Genomic DNA, 6,404 nt, shown 5'->3' with positions numbered 1-6,404 from the left:
GCTTTCTCCCAAGCTCACTCCCCATGACTCCTTGAAAGAAAGGCAGATCTTATTCACCAGGAAGCGTTAGTAGAAAACTATGAGCTGTGCTTTCTCCGTCGATCTGTGTTTCAACTAGAATGGCAAATTTGTGATACTTAACTGGGTTGGAATGTCCAGTACCCACTCACTTTCAGAGGTTTCTGCCACTTGCCTCATTCTTTTCTTTGAAGGAACTATTATGTTAAATCTTAGCACCATGTCTAGATATTAATATTAGATAAATCTTTCTAGTATATTTGTGCTATACAAGCAAGACTTGAATACAACTGTAGCTAGTCCTACTTATAACAGGAGCTCCCAAACTCTGTACCATAAACTTTGTCTGTGAGCTCCTTGGGAATAGAGAGAAAAAGCAAGATGGTTGTTTTGTGTCCCTTCCTCATTTGTCCCTGAATTGATTGGACTGTAATAAGTTAGCTGTTGTTGTGGTTGTTGTTTCATTTCTTGAAATGCTTCTAGAAGCATTCTAGTAACAGGGTATTCTGAAGGCTTAATTTGTGTGCCATCTTTTTGAGGCCTTCTGTTTGTTTTAGAAATTATTACACATGCAATGCATGATTTCAACTTTGTAAAATAATTTCAAATGTATTCCCTCGCCAGATTTTACTGCACCATTTCCTTATCATTTCAGTATTTACAGAACTGGTTGAAATTAAACTGTTTTGAACTAAGAAGTAGACAGATCTATATATATTTTTAAGAGGGTTTGTAGATGAACTCTGGCATAAGGTTTGTAAAAAGGCAGTTTTTAAAAAGTGAAACATATAACCTCACGTACCAAAATAAAGCATGCATTAGCACTTGCAAATCTGCCTACTCAGATATTAACCAAAGCATGCAAAATAACTTTACTGAATGTAAATTTACCCAGTGCATGATTAAGTCAGTCTCATAGGTTAGCTTATATTTCCTTGCTTCTGAACAAGGAACTTGTTCATGAACTTTGTGTTCTAGTTTTTCTACTTGCTTTTAAATATCCTGTCCTTGAGATTCACATGGCTGGTTTATGCAGTGTTGCAGCCCGTGCCAAACTAATCCTGTGAGGAGTCCAGATCTTTAGACATCCAAACGACTTTTAAAAACCAGTTGAGGCACAACAGATGCAAAATAGAAACAAAATCCACGTGTCTGAATGCTACTGAACAAAATCATGTTGATTGCCTCAGCACAGTTTGGGGTTCTAAATTCTGAATAGTGCATTTCGAGCTTTTCTAATTTAGAAATGCTGACAGACATTCTAAATAAGGTGGGGAGGTTAAGGTAACGTCAGGTACATGAAAAACCATCATAAGGCAAAGTGGACATGGGGCCTTAATTTCCACAAATGTCACACAGTGTGTGGGGTGTCTGTCACACCACTGTCCTCAACACGGCCCTATTTGTATGGTAAGTGAGCTACTTGGGCCACATCCCTTGAGAAACTGGACTTGGTCAATCCGTCTAAAAGCACTGAAATTCAGGGTTGATGAGGTGATTTCATGGTCACTCAGAACCAACTCTAAAGTCCTCCCACTGACCTTTTCTGTGGCCCCAGCTTCCAGAAAAAATAAGGACAAGGAAACCAGAAATCTCAGTAAGACAATGGGGGTGTCTTTAGTTAGCGACAGCTTTGTCACTTCGTACCCTACACCCCAACACACATCCAGATGAGCTCCAAGACAGAATCCCCCAAGCACCCCGCCAAGACCGTTGTGTGGAGGCATTAAACAGCTAAGAGGAGAAAAAAAACAAAACTAAAGTGTGAGATTTCACATAACTCTCCATTTTGCCTTGAATCAAGTTTCCGCTACTGGTACCCTCTGCAGAAATACCAAAATAACATTCTGGAAACAAGTGCCCCAATCCTCAATCTCAGAACTGTTTTCTTAGGACTGCTCTCCAAGAGAGAACTCTTGTAGCACTGTAGAATGTCACAGCAAAACCCTGACAGGCTCATTGGGACACTTTTAGAAACCTGCACTCAAAATAATATTAAGATGAAAACAAAGAATGAGGCAGTTCTTTGCTCACCAATAAAATGTCTGTGTGTCTTTTCTTTGAATTTCTTGGAGAGGGAAATGGTATGACACAAAAAGAACTAAGGAATATACACACTCAGTGAGTATTTCACTGAGATATATAAAAATACCACAAAAGAATTGTGCCACGTGAGATATATGTTCATGATTGAATGTGTTAGCAGTAAAGGAAATATAGCAAACCTAAATTTTACCAATTATTTTACCAATTATTTTCAATTCCCCATCCCCATATCATCTAACCCAATTTTCATTGCCCAGATTTGTTTACATTTGTTGAAAATAAACCTGATTAATTTAGTAAACTTTTTACAAACTACAATAAGCATTTATTAACTATTTAGAAAAGATATTTCTATATATTTTGTATATCTATGAATATTGCATATCTAATCTAAAATACTGTTTGAGACAAATTCTTCTATGATGCTTCCTTATCATGCTCAATAATGTTGAAAAATCTTGGGATTTCATTTTTAAGCTGAAGTAGATAACAAAAAAATTTAACCTTAAATGTTTACATTGAGTTTTTAAATTAAAACCAATCCAAATTAAGTGACCTATAGTAAATTAATGGCAGTGGAAGCAGGAGCGTAAGTTATTGGCATACTACATGATAATGTACCTGTGTATTTAGTGAAATATTATATATCATAGCACAACTCTGTTGGGTATTAAGATTTCATCTTAATATTTCCCTGTGTTGCTCTCTGAAATAAAATTACTACCATAAAAATCTCTTATCATATTGATGTGTTTAATTTACTCCATTGGCTTATAATTTGCAAAGTACCAAGATTAAGGTAGTATTTTTGTACTACTATTGGAAGCATGCCTTCCCTTTTTCACATTATTAAACTGTATATTTGTGCAATTTTAAACTATGTTTTCAAATAAACTTTCTCTGTGGCTTCAAGGTCTTTTCAGAAATCTTTCAAAATGGGATATGGGGATCAGAATTGCTTCAAGTCAAATGGAATCCAATTTGTACTACTGGTTAAAAGGTCCTTTTATTGACTATCACTACCTATGATTTTGCACAAGTTATCTGGAAATAGGAAATGCACTTTTAGATACAAAACACAGATCTTCCTTTGTTAATTTTTGAAGACTAAAATATTATTTAACCTGAAATTGGATTTTGTGATTTTTTTTTAGAATAAAAGTATTAAAATATACTTGTTTTAGGGTCTTTTTTTTTTGTCAAATATTTGAGCACCTACTAAGTACAGGTACTGTTCTAGTGCAGGACAGTGGAAATTAAATCAAATCAAGCCCTTGAAGAGCTTAGATTTCTGTGAGAGCTCAACAAATACTTTAACAAATAAGAATGCCATGTGCTGCAATGCAAAGTGCTAGAAGAACAAGGCAAGTAACGTATGAGAGTGACTGCGGCTCCTTCATCTACAGGTGGTCAGGAAAGGTTTCTCTTACCTGACATTTGGGCTGAGATTTGAACGACAAGAAGCCAGCCAAGTGGAGTTGGGGACAAGCTCTCCCTCTTCACTGCCCTCTCTTTCCACCTGAGGCAGCACTTAACCTTGGTGGGATTCTCTTTTCTCTGTGAAAGCAAGCTGTACCTCTTTCCTGTTTCACTGTTACTCTACGTGCAGTAAAGTTCCGTCTACCTAGTGGTGAACTGCGGCTCCTCTTCCCACCTCTTGCATAACTCAAACCCTTTTTATGTCTCCTATGCCCCCGCCACTTTTTTTTTTTTTTTTTTTTTTTTTGCGGTACGCGGGCCTCTCACTGTTGTGGCCTCTCCCGTTGCGGAGCACAGGCTCCGGACGCGCAGGCTCAGCGACCATGGCTCACGGGCCCAGCCGCTCCGCGGCATGCGGGATCCTCTCAGACAGGGGCACGAACCCGTGTCCCCTGCATCGGCAGGCGGACTCTCAACCACTACGCCACCAGGGAAGCCCGCCCCCGCCACTTTTTAAACATGAATATTAACTTCCTCAAATAGCTGCTTCACTCCGTGTGTGTATTCAAAAGCAGACCAAGGTCTGAATAGTTCTTTACATTTCCTTACAGGGCGCCTTAAGGTAATACCTCACCTAGCCAGCACTTTAGGGCTCACAGAGGACTGACGTTATTTTTCCTTTACTTACACCACATAACCAATAATGCCGCCTGGTAATCATCTTATGGAATCAGAACTTTAGGCACCCATGGTTAATTTTAGTATTTTGCCCTGTGGAACTAAACTACTGATTCTCAGTAGGCGCCCTGCTTGAGTTTGCCCACTGAATTTATTTATTTATTTATTTATTTATTTTTGCCCACTGAATTTAGAAAAGCGGAATCCAGGCAGTACAGCCTTCCCAGGCCCAGTTCTCTGAAAGGGAAACAGAAAGGAAACGAACATTTACTGAAACCTACCATGTGCCGGATTCCTTGGCCGGGTGTTTCTATTTTGCCGTTTTAACTTCAGCGGGCACCCAGGTCCTAAGCCTTTGCTCTACTGATAATTGTATCCAGTCCATAATTAATATTTCTGCAAATAATTAACATAATCAGCAAAAACTGTGCCAGGTGAAAAGAAGGTCTTAGAGATTAACAACAGACTAAAGAGCACATTTAATACTAAAAGAACGGCAAAAACTGACCTGGGAAACAGTAGGCTTGAGAGAAATTTCCAAGACAATGGCTAACACTGCTCAGAGTAAAATTTGCTATCGGTTAAAAATTGATAAAGAAGAACAAAATCGTCTTGACAAAATTTAGATTTGCAAAATTTGACCTGGTAAAGCTGGACCCAGTGGGAATAATGGCTGCAAAGGGGAATTTGCAATAGCAAAAGTTATAATAGAGAGGGCCTCCCTGGTGGCGCAGTGGTTGAGAGTCCGCCTGCCGATGCAGGGGATACGGGTTCGTGCCCCAGTCTGGGAGGATCCCATATGCCGCGGAGCGGCTGGGCCCGTGAGCCATGGCCACTGGGCCTGCGCATCCGGAGCCTGTGCTCCGCAACGGGAGAGGCCACAACAGTGAGAGGCCCGCATACCGCAAAAAGAAAAAAAAAAGAAAAAAAAAAAAAAAAAAAAAAAAAAAAGTTATAATAGAGAAAAATTGACGAGGACTGAAAAACTGATGACAGGCTGTCCTTATAAAATTTACAGAATTGTTAACAAAGTAAGTTCATTAAAATAGAAAGGAAAACGTCAAAGTTTGGGAAGAGTTCAACTGGGTGACTCTTCTTCTCTCGCCTCAAATCCCATCTCCCACACACTCCCTCTTAACCGGGCATCTTGCTTCCTACTCTCCTAGAAAACGGTGGCAGGAAAGAACTCCCAGACTCACGGCACTCAGTCTCCTAACCGTGGCATCTGCGCTGGGTCTCTGCCTTCCTCCCATCCCCACACAGGTCTTCCAGGCCCTGCCTGAAGTCAGCTCTGCCTTTGGCACCGGATTCCATCACCTCTTGCCTGTTCAAGAACAGCAGATCAGCACTTCTTCCCTCGCCCTCCTACATCCTCCACACTGTACTGTTTGACCATCTTATTTCTCATATTTAAAAGGAAGAACTTCTCTCAGCCCCACCCACTTCCCCTATCAGTCACCACCCCACTTTCTTTGCTTTCCTCTGTAGCAAAACTCCCCAAAGAGTTGTCTGCATTCATTTTCTGCAATGCCTCTCCTCCCAAACTGTTCCCATGGAGACCACACATGACTCCAAGTGGATCAATCTCACAGTGAACTCATCTTACTTAACCTATCACATTTGGTCACGCTCACCTCTGCAAGATGCTTTCTTCACTTGGCTTCCACTTCCAGGCACCATTCTCTCGGTTTCTGTGCACAGTGGTGGCCACTCGTCCCAAGTCTCCTTTGCTGGCTCATCTTCTCCCTGACTTACGTTGAAGGGCTCAGTCCCTGGACCTCTTCTATTTCCTGTCTCCCTCCACTGATGTTCCCACCCACGCCCAGGGCTTTAAATACCACTTAGAGGGCTTCCCTGGTGGCACAGTGGTTGAGAGTCCGCCTGCCGATGCAGGGGACACAGGTTCGTGCCCCGGTCCGGGAAGATCCCACATGACGCCGAGCGGCTGGGCCCGTGAGCCATGGCCGCTGAGCCTGCGCGTCCGGAGCCTGTGCTCCGCAATGGGAGAGGCCACAGCAGTGAGAGGCCCGCGTACCGCAAAAAAAAAAAAAAAAAACACTGAGATACCAAGCACTCCCAATTTGATATCTACAGTCCAGACTTCTCAAAGTCCAGAGTTGCACATGTCCTGCTTCCTACTCAACATCAGCCACGGAGGTCTAACAGGCATTTCAAACTCAGCATGCCCCAAACCGGACTCCTGACCATCTTTCCCCGAACCTCATCACACCCTCCTACCTTAG

Source organism: Mesoplodon bidens (assembly GCF_964165515.1).
Source record: "Mesoplodon bidens genome assembly, chromosome: 5".
Classification (NCBI taxonomy): Eukaryota; Metazoa; Chordata; class Mammalia; order Artiodactyla; family Ziphiidae; genus Mesoplodon; species Mesoplodon bidens.
Note: the sequence above shows the minus strand (reverse complement) of the source record.